Source organism: Culex pipiens, chromosome 3 (genome assembly GCF_016801865.2).
Source record: "Culex pipiens pallens isolate TS chromosome 3, TS_CPP_V2, whole genome shotgun sequence".
NCBI classification, from domain to species: Eukaryota; Metazoa; Arthropoda; class Insecta; order Diptera; family Culicidae; genus Culex; species Culex pipiens.
In genome coordinates, this window is record NC_068939.1 from 1,412,258 (window position 1) to 1,426,639 (window position 14,382).

The 14,382-nt window shown below is 37.6% G+C and overlaps 2 protein-coding genes across 2 annotated transcripts in view; one reads left to right on the top strand and one right to left on the bottom strand.

Annotated features, from left to right (window-relative positions):
- The window catches only part of LOC120428400 (elongation of very long chain fatty acids protein 7-like), a 318,557-nt gene extending 314,496 nt beyond the window's left edge, over positions 1-4,061 (bottom strand). Inside the window, exon 1 of the mRNA XM_052709394.1 lies at positions 4,046-4,061. The gene's annotated coding sequence lies outside the window, so the exon portion shown is untranslated. The remainder of the gene's footprint in view (positions 1-4,045) is intronic.
- The window catches only part of LOC120423011 (uncharacterized), a 90,868-nt gene that overhangs the window by 36,597 nt on the left and 39,889 nt on the right, over positions 1-14,382 (top strand). The window lies entirely within an intron of this gene.

A 14,382-nucleotide genomic window follows, 5' to 3' on the forward strand; every position in this document is an offset into this window, starting at 1 on the left:
ATTTAAAATTTTCATGAAATATCAATTTACAGTCCCACGAAAAGTTTTTTTTTTGCGGAAAAAAATTCCGTCAATATCCGATATTTTTAAAACTAATGATTGAAAAGCAACTGTACGCCTGTGCAACTCTATTTTCATCCAAATGTTGAAACCTAGGTTTGTTATTCCAATTTTGATATTTTTTTTTTATTTATTTGCAGCTGCCTTATTTTTAACATTTCATTTTTGTCCATAAAAAAACATAAAATTGCTGTCAACATGCAGCCATCTACCTTAATTTAACTAAAATAAGAGTAGTAGAACTGGTCAAACTATGTTTTTTGGGTTACGATTCGATTGTACGATATTCTTAAGAATTTATAATCGAAATCTTGGATAGTTGAGGCTGGGCTGTAGATTACATTTTTGTATAGATAGCTGATAATATTGTATTAAATTGTATGGACAATATGGGCAATTTGGACATGGTCAAATTAATGATACTAATTGCATCAAGTGCTTCTACAAAAACAAATTTCCGTAAGCTTTAATCGACCTGAGGATTTTTGGCTTTCCAGCAGCCACGTGTCGCAAACATACTAAAACGGCTACTCTACCGGATAAACGGCACTCTTAGCACTCTAAGGAGGTTTGCTGATTCACGATGATCATCGTGTTGACGCAAATCTTATTTGACACAAAATGTTCCTCCACTCTTCAGGAAGAAACGGTGTGTTTTCTAGGGGAATTTAGTTTTAAAAATATCAAATGTTTCCGCTCAATATCCCTCCTCCAAATCTGTGTCCATTGAGAGCACCTTTAAATGACTGAAAAAGGAGGGGCACATCTTTCAAGAAGGCAAACGGCGTTCTGATGGTCAATGTCTCTTCATCGTCGGACTCACTAGACAAGTCCGGACTAAGCTACCGGCAGGGATAAATTGGTTCATGGTGGGATTATATCATTCCTTGCCATTCTTTCTCCGAACAACCCGAATAACATGAATCCCTTATATGTGCCAAAAAGAAAAATGATGTGATATGAGCTCGGATTTAGGACGTGTCTGACCTGTTTTTGTCGCTTTTGGGAAGATTTGCAGACGGGCGAGAAAACGTAGACTTAGCGGATGAAAAATGAACGTCGGAAGGACACCAGCTTGGTAATGACCGACAAGGATTGCTTTCGGTCGAATGACTTACTCTTTGACGGTTGGTGGATATGTTTACACTGCTAGTTGGTCAAATTACTTCAATCCCGGCAGCTTCAATTATCAAAGTCAAATAAACAGAAGAGCAAACAGCACTTACTGCTTTTTCTTTCTCCTCCGTCTCACTAATCGATATACTTAAAGAAATAGCACGTGAAAACGGCCATCTTCACTGCCACCACCAGCTGTCGGCATCCGGGCATCCGGAAATTGCAATGTTTGTGCAGCTCGCTTTCGGGCTTAACGCCCCCTCCCGTGATACGGCCAAAGAAACAAGTTGTTCCAGAAATGACCACTGAACAAACAGATAAAAAGCACACGAGATACGAGACGGCGATGCCGGAGATACCCTGTCTCTTCTTGCGAGGGAAGGACAAGTGAAGAGCTTTTTTTTCTTTTACTTTGCGAGCAAGCAAGCCAAGAACCCACATCTGCCAGCTAAAGACCATGATGTGAGCGTTAAATTAGATGGCCAAGGCGGTTTTGTGGGGGTGGATAGCGGAAGTAGTCCAAATGGCCTTGATGGCTTAATTTGGCCGTTCCGCTGGGAGCACTTTGGGTCTTGGTTCGCGTTCCGTTGGCCGGAAGAAAGCGGGATATTGGTTTCACTCAATGAATGGAAGTTGGCGGTGCTTTAAGGTGAGCTTTCCGCTCCGCATGTGCTTTCGATGCGTAATTAATTATGTTGTCCGGGGAAATCGAACCTAATCTGCTGGGGGTTAATTAGTGGACTTACCGTGTTTTGCTTTCTTAGCGCTGCTCATGCAGAGATTAATTATTTGTGCGCTAATTATCGTTTGCTGGGAGCCGTAATTGTGAGAAATTCAGTTGAAGTTCGCTCGTTTTGAGAGTATCGAGTTTCATGAAACATAACAAATTGCTAGTTCAATTCCATGAAAATGCTTGTGAAATTAGCTGTCATCGAATTCAATGCAAACAATGGATCAGTTACACCAACGCCAGCCGCTGCTGAGTTCCGAGATTGATTGATCTCTCGACAGGATGCAAATTTTCCCCGTCTCGTTCCGTGAACACCACGGTTGATTTTCTCATGTGGGTGGATTCATTAAATTCGTAAATACTTGATAGAGTTGCAACATTAGGGTGAAATCCAAAACAACCTCCCAAAATTTGAGTGCGTTTGATTGAGCCCATGATTGGTGCGACGCAATTGAATTTAGTATGGGAAAATATATTTTTGCAATTCCGTCGTGAAACTACTCACTTTTCCTGTCATTCTTGAACGACGAAATAGCCTTCTTTACTGTACCAAAAATAACAGAATCGAATAGCAACACTTTTCAAAATAAATGCTGAAAAGTTCTACTTTTCAGCACTCAAATGGGTGCTGAAAAGTTGAACTCGGTGAACCTCGTTGGATAAATGTACGACTCGTGCTGAAAAAATCCTCTTTTTGCAACTTGTTGCATAAACTACTATTATTGTAGCTTGATTTTGCAGAACATTTCGTCAAGTTTTTTGAAATCCAATTCTCTTTGTTGCACTTAATATGTCTTCTGGTGCACTTCAAAATGTGCCTTCAAAATCTTGGAATGGCTAAGGTTTTAAAAATTTTCCGTTATAGATCAGGCTGAACCAGAGTACAAAACCTTCCTCGAGAAATGAATTTATTTGGATTTTGTTTAATTTGAAGTCTTTTCAGCGGATAGTCGCCGTTTTCATTCGCCTACTTGATGACAGGATAAACATGATTTTTTTGTTGAGGTGATTTAATTTTAATTTTTTGCTTCCTCGTTCCCCTTTAACAATTTCCTTAAAAAAATCAGAGGGCAAAAAAAAAGTTTTTAATGGACTTTTTGCAAATTTTGATTTTTGGGACTATTCAATTCAATAATGGATTTTCATACATTTGATGATATTTTGCTAATTTTCAGTAGGAGCATAACTGTTCTATTATTTCGATTTCGACTTTAAATTTGAAATTTAGGGTTGAGGGACAATAACATTCAATAAAATGTTTCCTTTCTAAATTGTTTTTTACTTTTTTTTTCAATCAAATTTACAACTCCAACATCATTAATTTGTATGAAAATTACAAAGCAAATTTAGGTAAATATGTTTCTTTTATGAAGCCTTGCATCAAAGTTTTGAAAAAATGCTGTGATGGACTTTTTCGATTTTTTTATTAAGGTTTAATTTATTTGTTTTGAACAACCCTAGTTTAACCTTGGGCTCGATGTTCAAAATCTATTGGAATTGGTTGAATGAATAAATTAAACGACCTTAAAAAAATCCAAAAAACCAAACCAGCGAACATAAAAATAAATAAATATAATACCGGTCAGCGTCCACATTGACAGAACGGATAGATTCACTGATTTATGGGTTGCACCGGAATGGTGCCGAATCCTGTCGATGGTTGGCTGTGAAAAGAGATTCTGTTCGATCGAGTTATAGTTGAATAATTTGATTAACGTAGCTGAAATATACACAACACGTAAAATAGCTTTGAATCTAGATCAATTGAAAATTCAACTTTTATTGATTGATTTATTTTTGATTTTCTGTAGAATCATGTTCAAAATCTGACCATTCTGTGCAGCATTCAGTGCCAATAATCCTATTCGCGAAGCTTGTATCGAATCGCAACACCACCCCTCTGGGCGATATTCCCTCCAAAGGTGACGGGGTAGATGCGTTAAAATAAGCCGGGTTTTGTTTTTCAATTCATCCCGACGGGGGCATCACCGGCTCTGGCGAACGGTCCGATTTGAACCTGGCCTGGCGTGGGTCACAATTTCCTCATCATCGAGCGATGAGGGTGATGCCGGCGGCCAGTTGGAAACATTTGCAAAAAATCAGCAAACTGTTTGTTTATCTTCTGTGTGGAGCCTGTTGGCACGATGCAGCTTGTTTGTGGGGGGGAGATCTGTTGGCCATCGTGTGTCTGGCTGGGCCGACACCGGATGCTAAGTTGAGTCCTTTCGAAGAGTTTGGGGCAATGTGAAGCGCACATGAAGAAAGGGATTGCTTTGAAATATTTATTTGGTATATTCCATAATAGAGCCATTTTTTAATTATGCACCTTTTTGAAAATAAGTATGTTTAATTTTATTTTCACGTGTTCCGATTACGCGCCAACAAAACCCGATGGCTTATGCTCCGCTTCAAGCCAGCAGTAGACACAATGACTGCATCGCAATGAGTGGTCTGGACGTCATCATACAGGATGTGCCGAACATATATAGGCACATAACAAGCTGCTGCATATGTTCTGTGTTTGGGGGTGGTGGACTCTGGGACCGAATTGGGGTTTGGCAAATAGGAACACAATTCGGATTTAGTTAACTAGCGTGTTTGGTGATGGAGGTTTGATCCGACTGTGGGGCCGGTAGATAACCTTGTTGAGAGGTTTTTCACAACAAGGCAAGCAAATTTACATTTTTTTAAAATGATTTTGTAGTATTGCTATTCGATTTTGGCAAAAAAATTATAATCTATGCTTTGGTTTAGTAATTTTTCTGAGAGCAAAGCTCTTTTCTGATAACTCAACCTCAATTCGGTAGCGTAACCCGCTGCCGACTGGAGGTCCTTTTCGGGTGACTGCTCACCAAAGAATGGTGGGACAGAAAATTGTGAGCACATACGTCCACACGTCGATGCACATCGAGCAGAAAAGCACTCCGGGCAGTCTCGCTGCTCGAATTGTGGCATGTGCCATGTTGGGCAAAGCTTTGGCGGCTTTGCCGTGATCAGTCAAGCTTTTCTCGTTTTAGTCGAGATTAGCAATTGAAACGGGACTATGTTGAAAATATTTACAATGATTTTTCTATCGATTCCACGTCCCCGTTTGTTTGTTGATGATGTGGATTTTTCCAGTATAGGAGGACCACCGTCAAAAGTACACACAGTTTGTTGTTGTGCAACGTCCAGGGGATCACAAGCAAATCGGTTCGGAGCTTAGGTCAGTTGGCAAACAAATTGGATTGTTGCCGAGCTCCAGTTCTGACAAGGGAGATTTGTGCTGCCAGTTCAGGGATTGTGTAATGATTGTGATTCGTTTCCAGTTCGGTTGCAACTTCCGGTCGGAATTGTGCTTTTGTAAGCAAACTTGAAAGCTTCTTGCGAGAGTACTTTGAAGTGTTTTTCTTCACAACTTGACTCAGCTTTTCTTGCTTGGTGTTTTGGGGAGAAAATGTCCACCCACATAAATTGCCTCCCTTAGCAACAGCCGGATCCCCACCAGGGCAAACTGTGGCAAGTAATAAAAGTCCAAATCTCTGATGGGAGATAGAAAACTGGCAAAGTACGCACAACTTCCGTCCGCTTTCCTCCCCGGAACGGTAAAGTTTAAATTACGCTTTTATTACGCTTTATCGTAATAAATTTTCGCTTATTTTTACGAGTTGGGTGTTTAACTAAGTGCTTAGAAAAGTTTCTGCACCAGGATCGATATAGGGGCTTAGTTGTTTCTAATAGATGGTGAAGTGCAATAATTTGGTGATTTTACTCATATTTTCAATAAGTAAAGTTTGTTTTTTCTTACTTGTTCAACCAACAAACAGATTTTTCCGACATTACATTAACTTTCGATCCAAAACTTTCTTTCCATCAGTGCTTTTTCCTTCTGTTTGTCTCTATTAAAAGCTCCTTATAGCTCATCAATTATGAACGTGTGCTCGGAGTGGAAAACTCTTTACTTACTAAGCTCCTTCCATTGCCACCATCATGCCAGCTTAAACGCTCCGAAAGCACGAGCAGAATGGAAAACAACTCCCGGGGAAGGGATTCGATTACTACCCCCTACCCTTTCTTTCACATATATGTATGAGCTTTTTTCCCCCATCCGTAAGTTGTGTCTTCATTCGTCCGGGGAAATGCGACACCAGCGAGTGTGCAAATTCGAACTTTTTCCTCCTCGGCGAGCGTCCCGAAAATCAGTCACTGGTAAATGGATGGCTTTTCTTGGGTACAATGTTTTCCACCCTCAGAACAGATGTAGTGGTGGTGCTAGTGAATTCGGTTTTTCGACGAAAGTGGAAAGACGAGTGTATTTAATTTGAATTGCAATATGGCGTTTTGATTAACAGGATGTCAGCTGCTGCTGACGACGACGATGACGTTGGAGTGAAAAGTTTTTCCCTTCTTTTTTGAGGGAATTTACTTCGCTTTCTTTTACATGAGATGTTGTTTGAGTTTAAAATTGACATAATCTTCTTGCAGGAAAAGCTTGACTTGGGTAAGGAGATTACACTATAAAGTGGATTACGTCAAGCTGCACTGATTTCGTGGAACTTGAGATGGAACTTAGTGTCAAAGTTCAGGCAGCAAGTTGGATGATGCAAAGTATATATTGAAAATTTTAGTATTTTGCAAATTGTAAATTAAATGTAAACATTTCAGCTTTATGCTATGCTCAATTCTTTAGATACAAAAATAAATTTGAATACTGAAAAAAAAAATTAAATTTGATAATCAACTTGAGTTTTTAAAGTCATAAAAATCCAAATAGTCACGTATTGGTAACAATCCAACAAATTGCACACACTGCACTTTCTGACACGCTACAAACTAGAAAATCATCATCAACATCCGCTCGTCAGCATCCTCGTATAACGTCAAGCAGACGTCGAAGATAGTTTTCCATCTCTCCGGTGTTCAATTCAAAACTTGCAGATAAACGCCAAAACGAGATCGATGTTTATCACATCGTCGCCGTCGTGCTAACTTGTCGTACGTGCATTTTGGGCCAAATTGAGTTAAGAACGCCATTTTGTGCATCTCACAATGCCACAACTTTTGACTTTCACAGATCCCCAAAATTCGATTTCAATCCTAAGATATTCAATGAAAACCAAAAAAGCTCCGAATTTTTTTGTCATTTTTCATTTGAAAGTAGTTTCAATCTTGTCGAGCTATCTTGTCACTCCCTGAAAATTGATGTAAGTGCGACAAATGGCCAAAGGGATTTCAGGTCAGGATGCGTTTGACGGACGTACAAGCTAGACAACCGTAAACATTTGTAATTATAACTCGGGACTCCAGCAACCAACTTCAACCAAACTTCAGGACAATGCTCAGAATGGTCAGCCAAACAAAAATTGTTTGTTATTGTTTACATTGCGTGCTCTCGGTTTTGTTTATTCAAAATCAAACATTAAAACGCGTTTTTCTCGGAACGTCGAAATGGCGGGTGCGACAAGATAGCACGACTACGTCGACATGGCTCAGCGGCATCTCGTTAGTGTCAAGTGTGCGTGGATATCACTTTTTCCAAATGCCCTCATTAATTTTATCTGCATCGCAATTGAAGCTTCCATTCTTGACGATGCCAAACGAAACGCTCAAAATTTCGTTCGACAAATGGCACGTGATGCCTCGCTGGCGCAGACAACAACACTGCACTAAATCATGGATTAAAGCTTCTACGTCCAGAAAATTCAAAACACATTTCATTAGTCCTTTCGGCAGGATTTGCAAACGGTGCACAAGTGCTGGCCAGACGGCCCAGGACGGAGAGAGCCAATAGTGAAAAGGGTTAAGGTTTTACCTCGAGAAGAAAGGATAGAAGATAAATTACGGGCATCGGATTAGGGCGTCCAATTTTCCCGGGTTTAGAATTTCCCGGGAAACGGGAAAAATATTTTTGAAATCCCGGGAATTCCCGGGATCCCGGGAAATTTTTGAAGCAGTCAAAAAATCTATATTTTCATAATATTTGATAGGCTTTCAAGCTTAAAATCATTGAATAAGCTTAATAATAATAATTGGTGCCATCTTCACTTCAATCTAGACAAGGACGACAGTTTTGAAATAATTTAAAAGAAATCGAAAAAAAAATATTTAAAAAAGTACAAATATCAATTTCAATGTCATTTAAATTAAATAAGTGTTTTATGAATATATTTCTTATATATTTTTTTATAAATGCCATAACAAGAAAAGCTTGAAAAATTTCATTACAAATATCTACAAAAACGAGAAGCGACAACAAAACCAGATTTTTTTTTAAAAAAAAAGGTCGTATAAGCTATTGTTCTTCATATGTTTATATGACCTTTAAAAAAAATCAGAAAATAAAATGATACCAGTCAATGCAAAATTTTAGATAAGTTTTCAATGTCTTATTTTAAATAAAACATATTTTACTAATTCTCTTTAAGTTAGTACCGTCAACTGGGGAAAATCAGGACTACAGTCTGAAAGGTACAGGAGATTTCAGAGCAATACATTTCTAGACTTTTTTTTATTAGGTCCTTTAAACATATGAAACACAATAGTTTATTGGACCTTTAAAAAAAAAACTGGATTTGGAAATTGGTGTACTAATTGTTTTTTCTGTTTCTGTTTTAACCGAAGTTATTTAAAACACGATGCATTTTTTTTCTTAAATAGCAGTCTTAATTCGTTACTTGCCCCAGATTCCGGTGTTTGATGAAAAATATTTTAAGGTTAGATTTTTTTTTCAAATTTAAAATCCTAAATATAAATTTAATACCCAGTCTTAAAAAAAAAACATAAAATTAAATAGAAAATGTTTAAAGCGTCAGGCATTTTGCGGATCTGTGAACTAAATTTTAAACAATTTTCCCTAATAAGTCAAATTAAAGCTGATATAATCCGAATCCAAATTTAAAATTTGTATTGATTACTATGTATTAAACTGTTCATCTATTTCTACAACCAAATCAGAATTTCCAGACCAAAATTTGATTTTTTTTTTCAATTTCGGGAATTCCCGGGACAAATTATGAAAAATCCCGGGATTCGGGAATTCCCGGTTTTGGAAAAATCCCGGGATTTTTGTCCCGGGAATTCCCGGGATGGACGCACTACATCGGATCAATAAATAATCCTGCCTCAAAACTTCAGGATCCGTCCCCCACAACTACTGGGCTTACTCCCACTTATGGAGAAAATGTTTGCTCTTCTCTTGGCTAGCTTTTTTTCATGCACTTTCCAGGATATTTTTTTGTTGCTGCTCTGCAGCATGTACGTTCCGGTATTGTGTGCCATTTGTTTTCACAGTTGCAGCTTTGCTAAAGTCCTTTTCTAATCCTTCCGCTAAGTCCTGGCCGATGACCAATTGCCACGAACCTTCGGTCCGTTTTCGTACCCAGTCGACTGAGGCAACGAGACAAAATAGAAGAACCAGAAGAAGCATGGCTTCCCTTTGGCTGACGTTCAATTGGCACAAGTGCACAATTTGCTTGCACAGGACTTTCCTTTCTGCCTTATATAGGGGAGAATCCGTGAATAAATGAAATTATAAATTTAATTCCAGACATTGGGATGCTTCCTATTTTGAGGTCTGTGGCGAATTTGCTTCGGTTGAATGTGCTGGCATAATTTATGGCACTGCTGGATCCTTTGGCCTGGCCGTCACCGTAACTTGGACCTGGTCAAACCCCGAGAACCAGTTGCATAGTCGACCCGACCCCGAACGTGGCGTGATGAATGGTTCTTCGGGCCTGGCCACTCAACAGGGTGCTCGTTTGGTGGTGGTGGGGAGGCCATAGGCAGGACGAGCAGTACTAATGGATATTGCTAATTCGGAGATGCGGATGCAATTGATGGGCATTACTCTGATGGTTCGATGGGCTGTGTGAGAGGTTTTGAAATAATTAGATCGGTAAAGTGAACTGAACGTTTCAGCAGTTGCACGAGCATGCAATTAGAGAGTGGAAAAAGGTTTACTAATTGTGAAAATGAAAACCGTTAATTCAAATGACTTTAAGTGCCAATAATATGGCAAATCGTTCAACCATGATTGCCATTAAAATCATCGAAAAGCAACCACCCGGTAGCAGCTGAGCAGTCCTCTACGGAATCGGTCTTTTTTTTTGAATTTTATTTTTTGTGTTTTTTAGTCCGACTGAAACTTTTTTGGTGCCTTCGGTATGCCCAAAGAAGCCATTTTGCATCATTAGTTTGTCCATATAATTTTCCATACAAATTTGGCAGCTGTCCATACAAAAACGATGCATGAAAATTCAAAAATCTGTATCTTTTGAAGGAATTTTTTTATCGATTCGGTGTCTTGATTGTTTTGGTGATTTTTTATTTAACATTTTGTCACTTAAACTTGATTTGCAAAAAAACACAATTTTTAATTTTTTTTATTTTTTGATATGTTTTAGAGGACACCAAATGCCAACTTTTCAGAAATATCCAGGTTGTGCAAAAATCTTTGAGCGAGTTATGAATTTTTGAATCAATACTATTTTTTTCAAAAAATCTAAAAATTGGTCACAAAAATTTTTTAACTTCATTATTCGATGTAAAATCAAATTTGCAATCAAAAAGTACTTCAGTGAAATTTTGATAAAGTGCACCGTTTTCAAGTTAAATCCATTTTTAGGTGACTTTTTTGAAAATAGTCGCAGTTTTTCATTTTTTTTTTAATTTGTGCAGACTAATGATGCAAAATGGCTTCTTTGGGCATACCGAAGGCACCAAAAAAGTTTCAGTCGGATTAAAAAATACAAAAAAAATCGAATGACCAAAATCTGAGAGAACTGCTCAACTTCAAATTGAATAAAGTACCACCCCCCCCATCAGCGTAACGAGATGTTCCACAAACACAAAATTTGGAGAAGCAATTAACGCGTTCGTTCGTTGATCACCTCTCGCAATTGTATCGCTGTATACGAAGAGTGCAAGTGTCGGTCGATTATTTTGGCGCAATTTTCAATTGATTATGGTGCCTCAGGAGGGCAGGCTTTTCGTGTTTCCATTCACAGCCTTCGGGGGGTGAAATTAATTATTTTCTTTTATTTCCGGACGACCACCGCGATGGACTCGCTGGCGGCACCCAGAAGCAGTCTGTATTTCGTGTCAATTAACGGGGAAAATTCTCGGCTGCGAACGTTGATTGCTTGCTTTATGAGCGGGAACTTGGCAATCGTCGATTCAATTTATTGATTGTGTCTGAAGTTCAGACGACTGAAAGCAGCTTCAATGGTGACAAATTGTACCCTTGGACAATCCAACTTGATTTAAATTAACACTGATTCTGCTGATACAGACATTTCCATGCATTCTCCATGTTGGAGCGTAATGGTTCCAGCAATGTCTGGTGCAATTGCATAAAAGAATGCAGATATTCTGAACAGTACGTTTGCTTGTCTTAGCCGAAGGGTTGATGAAGATCGAAATGTCTAGTATGCAATTCAATTAAAAGACTAAATTCCTAAAATTGTGTTTCCCGATATGGAAAATTTCCCTTCGTGCATGCTGGAAATAAATGATCTTTAGTGTGCAAAACTTTTGAAATAAACAACTTTTGGTGCGCACACAACTTTCAACTTTCGCAAGCTCATTAAACCTAATTAAGCACCACCAAGCAAAGCAAAGGGTGGCAAGTCTCTGCCGAGCGAGCGACTTCGCAGCAAAACGCAGCAAAACTTCCACCCAAGTGGAAGCTAATTGAGATCAATGACTATCACTTGCCATGTGCACCAAGTGCAATAAACAGTTATTAGAAACACTTTTCGCATCTAACCAACAACAACTAACCGCCCAAGCCCGCAAGGGTTAAATGTGAGGCAAATATGTTGGAAGGCACTCTTGAACTGCAATTTGCAAGTCAGACACGTTCCGAGTGCGCCCGGAGTCGGCTTTTGCTTGATTCAGTGCAAACAAAGTTGCTGATGATGGTGGGTGGGGTGCGTATGTGTGACCAGTTACATCACCGCCTGCAAGCTTCCTCGATGTGAACACGGTGTGTTTAAAGTCAGTATCATTAATGGACTTATTGTATTGAATTGAAAATTTTACAGAAAACATATTCAAATTCAAATGACTCAATTCCAACGAAAGTCATAAAAAAATTGTGCTCAAATTTTGAAACTTTGGGTCACCCAAATTTTGATAAATATTTGCCTGATGATCAATGTTTTTATGCAGCGAAAATTTTCAAATAATCATTTACAACTCGCGATTTGCATTTAACTAAAAATAGTAGGTTCTTATAGAAAATTTCATGTTTTGTTCTAAAACATTGAAAACTGCGTTCAAATTGCCCTGTAATTCACTTCAAACCATAGTTAGGAGTCCCATAAATAATGTTCTGTATTTATATTGTTCCAGGATGTCGTCATTTTTCATTGGCAACATGTTTAGGTTTAAAAAATGAAACGTATGTTAAACAAATGAAATGTAAAAAGTGGTTTTAAGCCTAATTCAACTTATGCTTTTTTTTTAAAATCCCATATTTTGAGTAACATCACGCACAAAAAATATGGGTCTAATTACGTTTTCTACCAGAAAGGAAAAGTTTATCTAATATAAGATTCCTTTGAATGTTTCCTTAAATATTCGGTTCAGAACAACGTTGTTAAAACAACTTATTGCTGAGATACGGCCTATTAAATAATGATACGTTTTTCTAAGAGGAGCAATTCTCTACGAAATCGATCTTTTTTTTGAATTTACACATACAAATTTGGCAGCTGTCCATACAAAAAATATATATGAAAATTCAAAAATCTGTATCTTATGAAGGATTTTTTGATCGATTTGGTGTCTTCGGCAAAGTAGTAGGTATGGATAAGGACTACACTGAAAAAAATGTTACACAAAAAAAATGGTGATTTTTAATTTAACTTTTTGTAACTAAAAATTGATTTGCAAAAAAAAACACTATTTTTAATTTTTTAATTTTTTGGCGTGTTTTAGGGGACATAAAATGACAACTTTTAAGAAATTTCCAGGTTGTGCAAAAAATCTTTATATTACAAAAAAATCGAATGACCGAAATCTGAGAGAACTGCTCAGAATCACCTTCTAGCCTTTTAATTTTTATCTTATGATATCTTTGATCCTGCTTAAATTTAAAATATTTCTGCTGAAAAGAACATTCAACAGAAATATTTTAAATTTAAGCATTAGCATTTAAGCATAGATTTTTGCTCTTTTTGAATGTAAAAAAAAAACGAAACTATTGGCACTACGCCCCCGGGGCATGGCCTTCCTCTAACGTGGGATTTCTGCTCCAGCGCCTCTGACGAGACAGGAGAAACCGGGACCGACGTTTTACTTCACCATCATATAGAAGCTCGGTGGATAAGGCGGGAATCGAACCCGCGTCTCATAGCATCATCGGGATCGGCAGCCGAAGCCGCTACCCCTGCGCCACGAGACCCACCATAAGTTCTAAAATAAAAAAAAAGATTTTTTTTGATAATTCAATCACTAAACGATTAAATGTGATATAAAAGATTAAATTTATATTCTAAATTACGGATACCATGCCAAATCCGATCCCTAAGTTGATATGGGGCGCAGGTTCGAATCCTGCCTTATCATTCTGGCCTTCTATCGGATGGGGAAGTAAACCGTCGGTCCATTTGCGTAAAAGAGGTTTTGAGGGACTCACCACACATAACCTTTTGACGCTTAGAAATGAGCAGAAACTTGCAACAGAAATTACAAAAGACCCGGGGGTCGTTAAAGTGGATTGCTTTGCTTTTTCTTTACTTTTTTCCAAATCCGTCAACGATGAAATTTTTTAAATCTTTTAAAATACTAATTCTGAATAGCGAAAAGAGTATAAAAACTAAGCATGAATACCACGTTTTTTTTAAAATATACAGTAGACTCTTTTGTTGTCGATATTGAAGGGACCATCGAGAGCGGAAGTTATCAAATTATAGAACAAAAAATCAAATCATACTTTTTCAAGGGACTGAAAATTTATTGACAGCTGGAGCAATATTGACATTGAGAAGATCGACAGCCAGAATGTTGAATTTCATTGAAAACATTTTTATCTCATGTTATGTTATGTAATGTTTTAAATAATATTTTTTGCAATTCCGTCGTTAAATAACTTAGTTCTCCTGTCATTCTCGTGTGACGAAACGGCCTACTTTTCTGAACCAGAAATATCAAAATGGAAAATTAAAATCTTCCAATACCAATGCTGAAAAGTTCAACTTTTCCGCACTGAAATGGGTTAACCTTTTTCAATACTTTTTGATTGACATAAATAGAAAGAGTGCTGAAAAAAAACAAGTTTTTTTTCTCATTTTTTGCATTTTTAAGAAAAAACAGTTTTTAAATTATTTGCAAATAATTTAAAAAGTGTTTTTTTATTTCAGAAATGCAAAAAAAGTGAAAAAAAATGTTTTTTTCCGCACCTGTCCTATTTATTAAACTCGGTGGATAAATTACGACTTGCATTGAAAAAATCTTCTTTTTGCAACTTGTTGCATGAACTACTATTTCACAGA